This window comes from Wolffia australiana, chromosome 13 (assembly GCF_029677425.1).
Source record: "Wolffia australiana isolate 7733 chromosome 13, ASM2967742v1".
NCBI lineage: Eukaryota > Viridiplantae > Streptophyta > Magnoliopsida > Alismatales > Araceae > Wolffia > Wolffia australiana.
This window is the reverse complement of record NC_135847.1, coordinates 5,342,230-5,359,261: the sequence shown is the minus strand read 5'-3', so window position 1 is coordinate 5,359,261 and position 17,032 is coordinate 5,342,230. Positions and strand designations below refer to the sequence as shown.

At 49.4% G+C, this 17,032-nt stretch overlaps 1 long non-coding RNA gene across 1 annotated transcript; it reads left to right on the top strand.

Annotated features, from left to right (window-relative positions):
* Positions 1-15,324: 15,324 nt before the first annotated feature.
* LOC144711336 (uncharacterized) lies at positions 15,325-16,184 on the top strand. The gene is made up of 2 exons (XR_013583526.1): positions 15,325-15,592; positions 15,953-16,184. It is a non-coding gene; the product is annotated as an uncharacterized LOC144711336 (long non-coding RNA).
* The last annotated feature ends 848 nt before the right edge of the window (positions 16,185-17,032 follow it).

The window sequence follows — 17,032 nt, the reverse complement described above, 5'->3', positions numbered from 1 at the left end:
CGGTTGTCATTGGGGCACGGAATCACAGGAGCGTCTTTATTATATTCCAACTTGAAGCCGACTTCCGGAAGGCGTGGAGTCGTACCACATGGACGATCAACGACTCCACGATGCACACCTATCGATGGACAGCCGAGCAGACGAGGAACTCACGCAAACATTTTCCCCACTCAGTCCCCGTGTGGATAGGATTTCCTGGCCTACGTCCTCATTTATTTACACCTACTGCCTTAGAATCCCTTGCTAGTACGATCGGTACGTTCATACGGGTGGACAAGGATGTTCATCTCTTTAGTCGTCCTGGATATGCACGAGTATGTGTAGAGGTGGACCTACTCGCCCCTCTACACCGCATGATCCTCATCCGGAATGGGGATGAGATGATCCGTCAGCCCGTGGTGTACGAAAACCTCCCGAGGTTTTGCACACACTACACCGTCTTAGGACATACCCTTCACACGTGTCGCCAAAAGGCGACAGAGACTATTACCACTGAGGAGGAATACCTCACACCCTTGGCTTACGATGATTACATAGCAGCCACTATCCCCGACACCTAAGGGCGACGTCCTAGCGCGAGACCGTCCCTCGGTGCACGACCTGTGGTTACAACGGTGCAACCCACCCCCGCAACCCAGCAGGCCTACTCAGCCCCCAGCGGCTAAACCTGCCCCTGCTACTTCCCAGTGGGTGAGGAAGGGTGCTGAGAAGCGCCCCAACTCCCCACCACGGACTAGAGTTCCCTCCTCCCGCAAGGGCAAGGAGGTCAGTGAGGACATGCGGACCTCGAACTCTTTCGCCCTACTGATGGTCCCCGATGCCCCCGAGGCTAGCACCACATCTCCCCCCACCCGATCTACCGCCTCCCCTCGACCACTTGCCCCGCCCCCCACGCCTTCTCCTAGTGCACCGTCTATACCTTCCTCCACTCCCACACCCATCCCCACCCCCTCTTCTTCTTCACCACCTGCTCCCGCACCCACCCCACCTCCCTTGCACCCACACCCGTCCCCGCTCCCGCACCCGTTCCCACCACTGCTCACGAACCCATCCCCACCACCCCCCACCCCCCGATCCCGCACCCGTCCCCACCACCCTCCCAGCCCCCGCTCCCGCACCCGTCCCCCCCCCCGCTCTCGCACCCACCCCCGTCCCCGTCCCCGTTCCAACCCCTTCCCACCCTCCACGCCCTTCCCCCGCCCCCACACCCACCCTCCACCCATCGCATACTCCTTCTGAACAAATGGAATGCTTGACAAACTGTCAAGCCACTTTCACTAGTTCGGAGGACAGGGGTAGCAGTATTAGCGGTCCGGATTCCACCGGCACGGAGGATGATATCTCCTTCTCAGAGGACTCGGATGTAACCCCTCCTTGCTCGAGACGGCGTTCGCATGCATCACCCCCACCTTCACGCCGCACGTACTACACCCGATCTCGGGTGCGTCATGCAAGCCGATAGGTTGTTTCTTAATGGATCTAAAAAATCCATCAAGGAATTTATGAGTGTCCTTACCACGTACGAGCAAGCCTCCGGCCAGCTCGTCAACGCTTCGAAGAGTAGCTTTATTGTGGGCCCCTCCACCACTATGAGGTGCTCTGAGATCATCCAGCATTACACACGATACTCACAAGGACAACTTCTGTTCGACTACCTTGGATGCCCTATCTTCCTTGGCCCTACTCGTCATCATTACTTTGATGCCGTGCTAGGCAAGCTAAGGAAGAAACTGGAGGGATGGAAACTACGTTTCCTCTCCCCCGGAGGCCGCATCCAACTAATCCGGCATGTCCTCATGAGTATCCCGCTACACACTTTGGCGGTCCACTCATTATCACTTACGGTTCTTGGCTCTGTGGAACGCCTATGTGCGCGCTTCCTATGGTCTGGTCACTTTGAGGGGGAGAGACGTCACCATTGGGTTTCTTGGGAGGAAGTGTGTCGGCCGACGGTTGAAGGGGGTCTAGGGATCAGACGCCTCTCGGACGTCCAAGCCATGCTTCAAAAGAAACTTGTATGGCGTATGCGTACTACTCACTCCCCATTGGGGAGTTTCATCTTAACCAAATACGGAGAATGGGCCCGACGCGAGCTTGATATTCTGGGCCCCAAGCGATGGCGGACGTGGCAGCGCCACTGGCTTGAGATGATTCACGTGACCCATTGGCATATCGGCCGAGGAGACATTAGCGCTTGGTACGACACTTGGCATGCTGATGCGGCGCTCACTTCTCATCCTCAGTTTGTACCACACCGTGTGTGCCTCACTGTGGCCCAGTTGCTTAGAGGCAACACACCACACCTATGGGAGCAGCACGGCCTCCCCTTGGCCACTCTCTCCGAGGTCCAGACTACGCCTCTCGACTTTAGTCCTGATTGTGCCATCTGGACACTCACATCCCATGGAGCATACACGTGCCGTTCCTCGTGGGAGCATTTCCGTGTGAAATCTCCCCCACACCACTGGGGTCGGCGCATCTGGCATCCGGCGATCCATACATGCGTCTCCTTTTTCCTTTGGAGACTCCTACACCGAGACCTACCGACTAACGACCGAGTGACTCGGATAGGCTATTCTCTTAGTTCGCACTGCCATTGCTGTCCCACCCTCCCGCACACGGAGACGATAGATCACCTTTTCTTCCATAGCGAGACAGCATCACCTTTTTATCCTCTCGCCAACTCGCTTTGCATGGAGCCCCATCCTCCCCATCACCATAGCTTATCTTCTATGGGAGATTTGGAAGGGGAGAAATTCGTCTCATTTTGCAGGTACACCCATGCGCGCTATGGACATCATGCGTCGAGTTCAGCTGTGGCTTCGGCACATTCATCCTCTACTCTCATCTCGAGACAGCCGATCACCTCTCGCATGCGACCTCCTCCGCTCCACTGGCATCCCGGTGACCCCCCTCGCCACCCGCATCCAGTATCATAGCCGAGGCCATGGTGATACGTGACGGTCTACTCCTCTGTGAGGAACGGAACCTTCATAATATCGTCGTGGAATCGGACTCACAGATATTAGTTGATATGTTTCGTACAGGCACATGCTCGAAGTGGCGACTACATCGAGTGTGGAAAGACATCATGTGGTGCCGCCCGCATATCGTGTGCTTTCGTCACCAGCTGAGAGAGGGAAACCAGACAGCTAATGCCCTCGCCAACCACGCGGTACATACTCGCACCCCCTCCTCTCTTTTCTCTTCTTGACAGGAGCTTACGCCCATGGCCCGAGGATGTCATCGGCTCGATCGTCTTGGCCTGCCCTCCCTCCGTACACGCCGCCTCCTCACCAAGCTAAGTCCGCGGGATTGGAGGATCGCCTGGAGCGCTGGCGTACGAGGCGTGGAACGCGCCCGCCTTGACTAGAGCGTTGCCGAGCACTACCCCGTGCACACATGATGATGGCGAAGACCAACCCCGACCAGAGCACCTTTGGCACTCTTTCGACATCGTGGAACAGCTCCCGAGGGACGACGACGAACCCACTTCCTCGAGCGTTTGCGAGGTAGCACTCATGTACCTTTTTCTTTTCCCTAAATATGGGCGTGGACGAGTGGGATACGAGTATAATTGGGATATATATACTCGATCCACGCCTATAAACATTGAAAAACACTACACTTTATAAATAAAACCCTCCTGAGTGGCGTCCAGGGCACGGCTGGATCGGATTATGGGCCCAACCCTAGGGTTTGCCGTACCCGGCACCGTGTTTTTTGCCAATAAAAAAAAACAAAAACAAAAACAAAAAAAAACAAAAAAAAGTACGCTAACCCTAAGTACGCTAACCCTAACCCTAACCCTAACCCTAACCCTAACCCTAACCCTAACCCTAACCCTAACCCTAACCCTAAGTACCCTAACCCTAACCCTAACCCTAACCCTAACCCTAACCCTAACCCTAACCCTAACCCGTACCCTAAGTACCATAAGTACCCTAACCCTAACCCTATGTACCCTAACCCTAACCCTATGTACCCTAACCCTAACCCTATGTACCCTAACCCTAACCCTAATCCTAACCCTAAGTACCCTAACCCTAACCCTATGTACCCTAACCTTAACCCTAAGTACCCTACCCCTAACCCTAACCCTAACCCTAACCCTAAGTACCCTGACCTTGACCCTGACCCTGACCCTGACCCTGACCCTGACCTTGACCCTGACCCATTATATTAAATTGCGTATGCCTCTTTCTCCTCGGGCAGAGCTTCTCTCTCCTCCGAAATTGGCGATTTCTTCATAACTTTGGCTAGAGAGCTTGGATCGACGTGATTTTTATTCCATTGGAATCAGAAGGCGTAGTCTATAGGAATCGACTACAAGAATGCCAAAAATAGAGTCCTACATCTCATGTTCGAGAGTTTTTGTTCCAAGAGGTAAGTGGTTCTACCCGATTTTTAAATTCACGATATCCTATGATTTAGAGGGGCTAAATATATGAAATTTAGACTCTAATTGTTCGTCTTGACCAGCCGCTTCACTATATATCAATAGTTTTGCATGAAATTGCTTCTTTAATCAGATATTTTGTTTTAAAATACCTCTTGCCGTTTGAACGAACTCGCAGCCCGCAATCCAATGCGGGCTGCTGAGTCAGACGAGCCGTTGCTGGCCGCCGCCGCCATGTTGGCGAGCCAGTTGGCCCAGTCAGCCCATGTGGCGGATGCTGACAGGTCCACAAAAACTATTGTGGACCCGTCAACAACGATGGGCCTAGCTGGATGCGTCCGAGCTGACAGATTTGCCAGCATGGACGCATCCAACGGCCTTAAAAAAGAAAAAAAAACAAAAAATGAAAACGACAAAAAAAGCGCCCTAGCAGCATTAAATGCTGCCGCTCTTGTGGTCTATGAGCCCATCCGAACCGTTGCGATGGACGCGTGTCACAATCACGACAGACCGATCGATGGACCCACCGTAGACCAACCAATATATCAAAAAAATGAGCCGTTGGCCACAACGGCCGACGGCTCATTAAATATGCCTTTACACCTCGGAAACTCAAACGACGCCACATCAGATCTGGCGGCCAGCATTCGATCTGGCCGCCAGCTGGACGCTGCAGGCGCCGTCCGATCTTTTCCCCCAGCCTTGGAAGAGTCAACCTTTGCGGGCGCCGACAATGCAGTTAATGCATTGCCGGTAAGTTCACCCCCGCCCGCGGCCGACTTTGTTGACTTTTCTTGCCTCTTACTACCGTCTGATCCCCAAATACCATACCCGTCGGAAGGCCCAGATGTGGCCACGTCGATGGATCTTCCCCTAACTGAAATCCCATCCGACGTGGCCGGGCTCCACCGAGTCGACTCGGTTGAGCTGCCACCAGTCGACTCGATCACGCAAAACTGAGTCTACTCGGCGGATCTCCGCCGAGTCGATCAGTTTGACTCGGCCTTTCCAGGCCAAGTCGACATGATCGAGCACGGCCGAGTCGACTTGCTCGACTCGGCCGAGTCCGACCGATCGATCTGGCCGATTCTGATCGAGTCGACCCGGTCAACCCGGTCGATTCTGACCGAGTCGACCTGGTCGACCTGGTCGATTCTGACCGAGTTGACCTGGTCGAATCGGTCACTTATGACTGAGTTGACATGGTCAACTCAGACAACACTGACCAAGTTGACTCAGATGATTTGGTCAACGCAGACCAAGTCAAACTAGATGACTCGGTCAACCAAGACCTGGTCAACCCTGATCGAGTTGACTTGGTCAACTCTGAATGAGTTGACTTGGTCAACTCTGAACGAGTTGACTTGGCCAACTCTGACCGAGTTGATCCGGTCAACTCTGCTCGAGTTGACTCGGCCAACCAAGACATGGTCAAGCCTCATCGAGTTGACTTGGTCAACTCTAACTGAGTTGACCAGGTCAACCAAGACCCAGTCAATCATGATCGAGTTGCCTTAGTCGACTCAGCCAATCAGGATCGCGACGAGCAGGTCAACCCGATCAACCATGACCGAGTCCGAGACGAGCAGGTCAACCATGACTGAGTCCACCAGGCTGACTCGGTCAACCGTGATCGAGTCAACCCGCTCGCCTCGGTTGCCTTGACCAATGTCAACTCGAATGATAGCATGGAGGACCACAACGCATCGTAGACGCAAGGACCGGCGCCTAAGGAGCAACAACATGAACGAGTACCACTGAGGACATGGGCGGCGCGCGTGGCGGGACCTGCACACACGGGCGCTACAACCACGAGTACCACATCCCCGCTTCCCAAACTCGCACTCCCCACTATGATGCTTCGACCCCCAAACCCCCATTTGGGGGTACACTGACTCGGAGGGTATGCGCGTAGTAACCTTCTCCAAGGAGAAGGTCTCGCGGATGGCCGCACCATTTGCTTTCACACTAATTGGGTGATTCACTACGAAACGCCCACTCATTGACGATATTACGAAGGTGTATCTAGCGCCGGGACACTCCCTCAGCCCGGTCGTTATTGGCGCACGCAACCATCGGAGTGTCTTCATCCGCTTCCAATTGGAAGCCGACTTTAGGAAGGCCTGGAGTTGAACTACATGGACGATCAATGGCTCCACCATGCACACATATTGCTGGACGGCTGAACAGACAAGTACCACCCGGGAGCACTGCCCCCACTCCGTGCCGGTATGGATAGGCTTCCCAGGGTTACGACCCCATCTCTTCACGCCGGCTGCTCTTGAATCTCTAGCTGGTGCAGTAGGAACTTTTATACGTCTTGATAGGGACGTACATTTGTTTAACCGCCTAGGATATGCGCGGGTATGTGTCAAGATTGATCTCCTTGAGCCCATTCACCGCATGGTACTCATTCAGAACGGAGACGAGTTGATCCGTCAGCAGATCGTGTACGAGAACCGTCCGCAATTTTGTACACACTGTACCCTTCTCGGTCATACTATCAATACGTGCCGCCAAAAGGCGACACCGACCACATCCACTCCTACAGAGGAGTACCTTCCCCCTTTGTCGTACAATGATTATATACTAGCGGCCAGGCCCACTACCCACAACTATCGCCCTTCCCAGAGGCCACCCCAGACTGGCCGCCATACCCCTGTAGCGCAGGGAGCGCCTAGCATTCTGCCCTCACAGGGGACCCTGCTGTCCAAGCCGGTCCCGCCCAAGCTTGGCCAGCCTACATCACAGTGGGTGAAGGTCGCTAACAAGCGACCTTCAACCCTAGCCCCGGCGACATCCCCTACTAGAGCTCGGGCAGGCAAAGGTAAGGAGGTAAGGACCCCCCTTACCTCAAACACTTTTGCCGTATTAGATGTGCTAGAGAGACACGAAGGAGATGGCACGGAGGTCGCGCATACCCACTCCATTATTCCATCCCCCGTCCTTCATCCTCGAGCTCCTTCCACGCACCTCAACCTTCACCGCCCCCACACCATCGCCCCCTCCCAACCACTCCCACCCTAGTACCTTCCCCATCATCCCCGCCTACCCGTTCATCTCCATCACCTCACCATCCATCTTTGCCTCGCTCCCCACAATCCCCTCGCTCCCCTCCACCTCGTTCCCCATCACCTCGCTCCCACCTACCCCCTCCCCCAACATTACCCACCCTTCTTCTCCACCCTGCTCGCCACCCATCCCCATCCCTGACGTACCGCCCCATCCTAGCCACACTCCCACCGGATATACTCACCTCCTTGCCTGACCTCCACCCATCACATATACCTTTCGATTGGGAAAGATGCTTGACTAACACTCAAGCACCACTCCCTAGTTCCGAGGACACTTGTGGAGATACTAGCGGCCACGCCTCCACAAGAGAAGAGGACGATGTCGCCTCCCTCTCTGAGTCAGACGTAGACACTTCCCCTTTACCAGGTCATCACTCGGATACCCCGGATCCACGTCGCATCTATAACACACGATCGAGGGTGCGTCACTCGAGTCGATAGTTCTATGATTCCAAGTCTTGTTTGGAATTGTAGAGGGATCGGCAACCCTTTAAACCAGTCACATCTCCTCACCCTAGTCAATAAGTACAACTTGGGAATAGTTGGACTTATTGAACCGATGGTTACATCGGATTGCTCCAATTCCATTGCGGGGAAACTCGGAATGGATCATGTTTATTGTCATCCCTCGAATAAGCTCTGGCTCCTATGGAAGCAGGACTATTTGATGGAACTACTAGCTGAAGGGACCTAGTATGCCACTTTTGACGTAGCAACCTCCCCAAAGCCCTATAGGATTACTATAGTCTATGCCTCACATAGACACTTAGTGCGGGAGGCCTTCTGGGGGAACTCGCCTTACACATTCACTCTCACTCATAGCTTGAAGGCCTCCCTTGGTTTCTAGCTGGGGATTTCAACTGCATACGGGCAGTCAACGAAGGCCAAGGGGGGCGCCTACCTCGGCCAAGCTCGATGCAAGCGTTCAACGATTTTATCTACCAGACATCACTTGTGGAGCCTCCTACTATCGGCAAGAAGTGGACTTGGTGCAATCAGCGTCAGGCCGATGCACGTATGTACCAACGGATCGATCGTTGTTTCACCAATAGCGCGGCGCAGATGCAGTGCACCATCGTGATTGAGCTCCTCCCCCGCTATTATTCGGATCACTCACCGATCCTCCTTTTCCCGGACTCGAGTAATTGAGTTTTCCCCACACCATTTCGCTTCCAAGCCATGTGGTTAGAGCATAACGACTTCCGTCATTTTGTACAGACATGCCTTTGTCTTAAATGCAGTCTTCCACTCATCCCCCTGGCGAATTCGAATCTGATGGTATCCACTCTTCAAGTCGATCTTCGAAAATACCTTGGAGCCACATAACATATCCAGCATATCATCAAGTCGCGGAATTGGGAAGCGATATTTTACCGTGATCTTGTTGATTGCTCGACTATCGACACACATCCTCCAGCTCCCATCTTTTTTTGGCACCAACGAAGCAGGAACAGCACATGGGCTCATGCTTTCCCTTATGAGTCCATTCTGCAACCGCTCATCCACTTGATCCTGCAAAATCTGATTCTCCTTTGGGCTCATTCTGTAGTGGGGCAAATTTGGCAAACTTGCTCCTGGAACGAGGTCGATGTGGTGCTGGATATCCCTCATCGGTGGAAGAGTAGAGGGTGTCTTCTGAATATCTGGAAACTCAAGTAGGAGCTTATGCACCTCTTCAGGGATTTTAGGAGAACCACATGGGTGAGGATCCATCTTCTGTACAACAAACACAACATTAGGGTTTTCATCAACGCAAGAAAATAACTCCTTTCTGTCAATCAGCATCGTCGCCTTTTTCTTCTTGCTAGGAGCAGGCTTGCTGGTCATGGGATTCAGCACAAATTTCTGACCATCTTTGAAGAAGGTAAAGCAATTCTTTCTTCCTCTGTGGGTTGCATCACGGTCAGATTGCCACGGCCGCCCAAGGATGATGTGGCAAGCATTCATATCCACAACATCACATTGCACTTCATCCACATATTTCTCACCAATGGAGAATTTCACCAGACAAGTCTCACTGACTTTGGCCCCAATATCATCATGAATCCACCCGATCTCATAAGGTTGGGAATGTGGCTCTGTCTTCAAAGCTAGCTTCTTCACCATGTTTAGAGAAACGATATTTTCACTACTTCCTCCATCAATAATGATGTCGCATACCTTGTCTCGGACGGTGCACCGAGTGCGAAAGATGTTCCGTCGTTGAGGGTGTTCTTCCTTCCTTGGGGTGAACATGAGCCTCCTCACAACAAGAGAGAGAGAGAGGTTCCCCGCAGTCGCCCTCCATGACGTTTTCTTCAAACTCCTCGTTCTCATCTTCAAGCTCCTCTTCTTCATCATCATTTGCATCTGCATGATTGATCACCTTTCGAGTAGGGCAAACATTAGATTTGTGCCCTTCCTCATTGCACCGATAGCACTTCACCACAATATTTGGTGCATATGGGTTCTTCGTTGTTGAGCTCCTCCCAGGTGCTGCTGAGCCAGTCGGTCTCGGGGTAAAAGAATTCGACCGCCCATTGTGCCCTTGATTTTCTCTAGCGTGCTCGACACCATCTTGCAAGGGGAAGGTCCACCTTGTCTTGATGCGAGATCTTGGCCTTCTTTGCATGAGCTGCTCAACTCTCTCCGCCGCCAACACCACATCAGTAAGCTTGTGAAATGGCTGGACAGAAAGCTTTTCTTCAATATCCCACCGCAAGCCATTCTTGTATCTCGTTATACAGTACTCCTCAAGCTCATTCAAATCAAGCCTTGTTTGTAGTCGATAAAACTCTTCAGTATAGGCACGCTCAGATCTATTTTGCTGCTGGCAAACTTGATACTATTTATATAAAACTTGTCCATAATCAGGTGGAAGAAATCGACCTTTCAGCAGCTTCTTCATCTTCTCCCACTTTCGAACAGGCTCCTTTCCAGATCGCGTTCACAGAGTGCACACTGCTCCCACCAAGCGGATGCACAACCCTTGGACTTGTAAGAGACCACCTTTGCTTGTTTCTCTTCTGGGACCTTTGTGTAGTCAAAGAATCTTTCTACTTCAGCAAGCCAATCAAGGAACTCCTCTATTTCCAAGGTTCCATTGAAATGAGGTATCTCCATCTTCATGCGATATTCTTCTTCATGCCGGCTTCTGGCAGTTGTGGAACAGGAAAAGTCCGCATCTTCTGCAACTTTGTAACGCCTTGCATCCTCTCCACAAGATCTTGCATCAGATCCTTTTCTTGGGTTTTGACTGTGAGGGGATTGCTCAAAAGCGATGTCGTGACAAAATTTGTTTCAACGTATCATGCACATTGTTGAAGTGCTCTTGAACAAAATCTCTCAAATCATAAAGCTCTTGCCTTAAAATAGCTGTTACCTCAGCAGAAGCATCTTCCTCAGTCTGCGCTGTCTTGCCTCTTGACATCCTTTGACGTTGATGCTGGAACGATAGACTTGCTCTGATACCACTTGGCGTAGCCTTAGCACAGGAACGGTGTAGGAACACGACTTGAGTCCACAAGCCTTGCTCTACTTGAAGTAGCTAAGTCCTGAATCCACAGAACTAGCTTCTCCAACCCTTGAGTCCACAAGGGGTTGTACTTGAATCCACAAGCACAGAAGCACTCTCTAACAAAGAGAACACTCAGAGGGGAGAAACAAGAGTTTCAACAAGACAAAGGTTTCAATCCTTCAGTTAGGGGTACATGGGGGCCTTATATAGGCCACAAGGAGTGCAGGGTCATCCATAATGACTGTACCCATGACAAGACAAGTCAAAACATTGAGAAAAACAAATCTGACATGCTAAAACAGAGGATAAGCAGCTTGTCAGGCCTGAGCAGAGATATCCTGCAGATTCTGGGCCTTCTAGAAGCTGTCAGGAGATATTTTGTGTGGCTCAAGAAGATCCTGATGGGACAAAACAGAAGATTTGCAGATCTGACAAGTAAGAGCAGAGATTCTGGCAGAGGATTCAGTCAGAAGATCTTGTCAGAGATAATCTTGTCAGAAGATCTTGTCAGGGAAAATCCTGTCAGAATATCTTGTTAGAGAAAATCCTGTTAGAGGATTTTGAGGGGCTCTAGGTATAATTCTGTAGTTTCTGTCAGTTCTAGAAGAATCTCCTTCATGGGCCACACCTTGCTAATGGGCCTTAGAAAATGGGCTTCTGGGCTGCGTCACTTTCTCTCCCTCTCTCTACCCCGTGTCTCTGTTTCTACCCCGGGGTCTCTCTCTCTCCCTTTCTCCCTTTCGGTCTCCCTTGTCTTCCTCTGTCCCGACAGGCCTCAATCCTTCTCGCGCCTTGTGTTTCTTTCGTAATGTCATTATGTCTCTGTCCCTTCCTCTTCTCTCTCAATCTCGTTTCTTTCTCTCTCCCTTTTACTCTCTTTTCCCCTCTTTTGGTCGCAATTCTTCTCTGGAGAGAGAGAGAGAACGAAGGAGAGAGAGAACGAAGGAGAAAGAGGTTGCAGGCCATGACCGCGTTCCTGGAGGCCATGGCTTTTTGGGGCATTTCGTGGTACAGTCTGCGTGCAGAGGCGGTGACGCCGGCCAAGGAGAAGGCGGAGATGGGGGCGTTGCAAGTGACCGGGTCATGGGTCCAAGCCGCCGAGAAGGCCAGCCGGGCCGAGCCCAGGTCGCCTTTCTGGGAATTTAACCTGGTCAGTGCGCAGAGTACAAAGCTGTTGGCTCTGGATGAGGGGGTGGGGTAGACCGAGACACCGTCGCTGGACGAGGGGGTGGCGGCACCGGTGGTTGCGCGGGAAGGGTTTGAGCCTTGACGTTGTGGCGCCGGAGGGGGGGCGCGGTGATGGAGCCGGTCGGCGACCATGTGGAATGCGTCCGGTCGGACTCGAACATTCAAACCGATTCGATTCGAACGACGCGTTCGAATCGGATCAAATTCTAACATTCGATCCGAACCGCACGTTATGTCGAGCAATCCGATCCGAACCCGTTGTGCGGATCATGTGCGGATCAAATATGAAATTGACGGATCGGTGTCCGATCGCTTGAATGTCCGATCCGATCTAACATTCGAACGACCTGATCCATACCGATAACAGTCGGGTTTGGATCAAATCTGAAGTTTGACAGATCGGTGTTCAATCAAGTCTGAAATTGGATTTGATCGTTCAAATGCCCGATCCGATCGAACATTCGAACGACCTGTCCGAATCCCCGATCCCGAAAAAAGAGAAATAGAGAGAGAGAGAGAGAGAGAGCGTCAAAGAGAGAGGGAGAGAGTGAGCCAGAATGAAACGTACCGTCATTGCTCCCTCGGCCGCTTCCTCGCCTCCCCTCTGAGCGGCCGTTGTGTGCGGCAGAAATGTCCAGAGAGAAAGAGGGATGGTAGTCCGCCGTCAGGCAGGCGTAATATATGTATATATAGGGTACCAGTCTAGAGTAGATCCGTTGTGGTTAGAATAGATCCGTTGTGGTTGAAATAGATCCATCGCGGTTAGAATAGATCCGTTGGGGTTGTTTGGTTAACCAGGGTTAGGGTTTTGGGGTGTTGGGATTTCAATTCTAGCCGTTTAGGTGTCTCTATTTTGAACCATCCTTGGTCTAAATCCCGTTGAAACCTATTTTTGAATTACATGTTCCATTTGCCTTGAGACTATTGATTTCTTTCTGGCGGAGGGGGGGCTTCGATCAGACTAACGCCAGCATACAACAGTATTCGATGAAAGCTGGGAAGGATTCGGCAATCACGTTGCTTTTTCCAAAGGTATGTTTACTGACGGAATCTAAAATCATCTTCTAGTGCCATCGCTTCCATTCTTGAAGTAGAAGCATGATGTGGGTCGTTTTCTTTTTTTCTGAAATAAAAGAGGGAAGACCGCCCGAACTCGGTGGTCAACCCAAGCATGATGTGGGTCTTTATATTCTCTCTAATTTCTCAGGAGAATAAGGAATTAAAGCTTGTCACTGGAGATGACTTGAGGTTAACATATTCTGGTGATGCTCATCCTTCGTGGCAATCTGTTGGAGATGTGGTAAGAATTCGCCTAGTTGATCCACATTCTTAATTGTGTTTAATGTCTGTACTCTGTATTTGGCTGAAGTTGCCTGCTCATGAGAAGGTCGCCCTGGAGCTGCGAGTGAATCAGGTAAGGCTTAATTCACTTCACAATCATCAATGATTTTGCTAGGGGATTGTTACACAGCACGTGGGCCACACATGCTGTGCATCTTTTATGGCTATTCTACCTGTTGTTAAATTGACAGTTATAATCGATCATGCATATAAAATGAGAAAAAAGTGTGCTAATTCTTTTTTCTTTCTCGTTTCACACTGTCACGTCAACTTCACGGATTTTTTCATCTTTTTTTTATCGAGTTTGGTTTCAGGGCGTTCGTATCGAATAGAACCATGGCTTCAGTGTAGATTTTATGTGGAAGAGCACAAGTTTTATAGGATGCCCTGAAACCAAGTGTTACGAAGACATGTGCTGTTGATGAGCCAAGTGTTAGCAGGTGAGTGTTGAATGTGCATATATTCTGAATGACGTAGTGGCAGAATGCACATTTGTTCCACCTTTAATTGATCTCACTTCCTCCGAAGTTATCTTCTGTTCAAAACTTTTGATAGATTCTCGACTCGTAGAGCATTCCATATTTTTGTAGAACTTTAATATCATTCTATGCGTGCTTTTTTCAGGTACATTAACCATCATCTATTAGTTCGTGCAGTTGAATCATACTTAGTGTTTAACTCATTGCCTCGTTGGTTTGATGCCCCAGGCCTTCCAGAGCTCAATGCAGCACTGGTTGGTTCAACCTAGCTTCTGTAAAATCTCACAAATTTTTTATTTTCACAGGTAGGCTCTTAAAGTGCTCCTTTCTCAAGGACCACCCATGAACTTCCTCAGCATTTATGCAATCAGGAAATAGACATTTTGGTGTGAGGCACAGGTATTCCCTGTGTAGAAAATTTCATCTTTATGTAACTTTGATACAGCCTTCGTATCAAAGACAAATCATATCCAAGGATTATCAATGTCCAAATATGAAATGTAGATCATGACAACGCAGTAGATGGAATTATGGGAAGACCGGAGATGATCTCGACGGCTCCCTCTTGGTGAGCACCTTCTTGATTGCGGCGGTCCTCCTCTGTGGGCCGGACTCCTCCCTCTAGGTCGTATGGCAGGGCAGCGAGATCGCAGCTCCTTCCCTGGACAGCTGTAACAACTTCTTGCACAAGAAAAATAATGTCCTGTCCCAGCTGGGTGTACCCCTTTATTTATAGATCTCGCTGGGTCACTTATGCTGGTCAACTGTCCATTGACCAGATCTGAACTTCCTTCTTCTTTATGTCTTCGAATAGCGTCTATTAAACTTATATTAGGGTTGCGCACTAATGGGACCATATGAGAACATTTTTCTTTACCAGATTTTTTTTTTGAGGAGAGGCCACTTACTGATTTGTCATGACCCTATCTTTTCTTGTTTTTACTGTTATTCAAACCAGACCAGTCACCTCGATTAGTTAAGGCATTATTTACCAAACCCTAAATCATGTCCTTTGGCAGCTGGAAACTCTGCCTCTGCAGAGCATGGCATTTGGTGCCTTGTGCTTGGACATGGTTTGCTGGTCCCCCTCCGACATTTGTCTTTGTTTCGCTTTCTGTTCATTTCGTGGGAACAGGATTGTGCTGTCAAGAGTGCTATTCAAAAACCTTATACAAGGGCACCAAATGTTAGCCTTATACAAGGGCTTCCTGACATATGAAAAATCGTCAGGTCTGCAACAATCGTTTGTCTTATGGCAAAGCAAGGCCAAGGCCAGGTTGCACTATTTCACTTGACTTTCATATGTTCCTTATTCAAATCATGCAACTTATTTTGCTTGTGTTTTATTTCTATGTGCTTGTTTATGCTTCTTGGAATGTAGCTCTTGATCAACTATCATAGATAATTAGTTTTCCTAAAATTCCTTTCTTTGATATTCAATGGTTCTGGTTATTTTGTCCTTCCATTGATGATGGGCCCTCCTGGAGATAGAGAGTTTGTACAGAATCGATGTGTTCCTAAATCACTTATAAAGGTGCATATTGAGTTGGAAGATGCCTTGTTGCGACCTAACAAGAATCAAGCAAGGAAGAGAGAAGAAGACCTAGATAAGAAGGTAAAATAACCTTAGCCTCAATAATTTCTGAATATGGAAACCTTTGCTCCTTCAACTGATGCATGAAACGTCTTTACAAGGGGTATTTTTAACCCCTTACGTCAATTCAAGAATCTGAATTTTTTGGGATAAAGCTTTCGTTGACTGGGTCTTCTATTGATGTGGTCTCTTTTAGAGTTTTACACTCATTTTAGTCATGACTCCCTGATTCATTCATGATTAGTAGGTTTTCAGTGAGCCGTTTTAAGATGTTTCATCGTTCCCAAACAACTCTGTTTCTGTTCCTCTTTGAATTCTAGGTTTCTTCACAAATACTGCTTTATCTTGAGTTGCATTAGCTTGTTGCTGCCTTGTCTCCAGCAATACTTCAAGATACATTAGGTTGGCAATCTCAATGGGAAGATACTTAGGTTCTAGCTTCCGAGACCGGATGCCAGAGCAGCGGGCGACCGCGGCCGTAGGGGGGAAGATCGACCAGGAGGAGATCCTTCTCCATCAATTTCTCATTGTTTTCTTCTTCTATTGGATGTGACATTGATACAATTCGTTTTATTTTGGATTCTACTATTGGTCATGCCCTAGAGGTTTGCAATTCAAGATTTGTTCAAGGTTGTTGGATATGATGCACTGTGCGTATCACTCTCCTCGATCAATCCATTGTAATTTGACTACACTGTGTGTAGTCAAATTTCAATGGATATGATACATCCCAAATGCGATTGTATCAGAGTCATAACACTCATACCCTTCTTCCCTTGCGACTAACCCGTAAAACTACATTTAACTGCTCTTAGGGTGAAATTGTCAACTGGGCAATGTATATGATAACAAGCTGTACATCCAAATTCTCTGGGCTTTAATTGTGTCCTTAATTTAATCCTAGGAAAGTATTGGTAGATGATTTCTACCGGACTCTCATAATTAGTATCTTAGTCGACTGATCAAATGAGCTGCAGTCAGTATGGCCTCTTCCCCTGAATTCTCGGTTTCGAATAAAGGAATAACAAGTCTTTATCAACATCCGTGAAACAATTATAGATAACAAGTTTAGAGGCGGAGAGTCAGAGAGAGGAGGATAGAGAGAGAGAGAAGGAGACGGATATATATATGTTCTCTCTCAATCCTCCTGCCAATCTCTGTCTCTCTTTTCTTCTCTCTCCTGCATGCCTATCTTTGCATTTCTCTTCCCCTATATAATTCTTTTTTTGCAATTCTCTCCCCTGCAGTTCTTTTTCTCACTCTCTTTGTATATATGGCTCTCTCTTACTGTCCATCTGTCTCTCTTTTCTTCTCTCTCGTGCATATCTATATCTACTTTTATCTTCCTGTATTTAACGCTTTTTTGGCTTTTCTCCTCTGCATTTTTCGCTCTCTTTGTCTCTTCCTCTCTCTTTCACTCTCTCTCTCTTTCTCTGTCTCTTTCTCCCTCGCTCTGTTTCT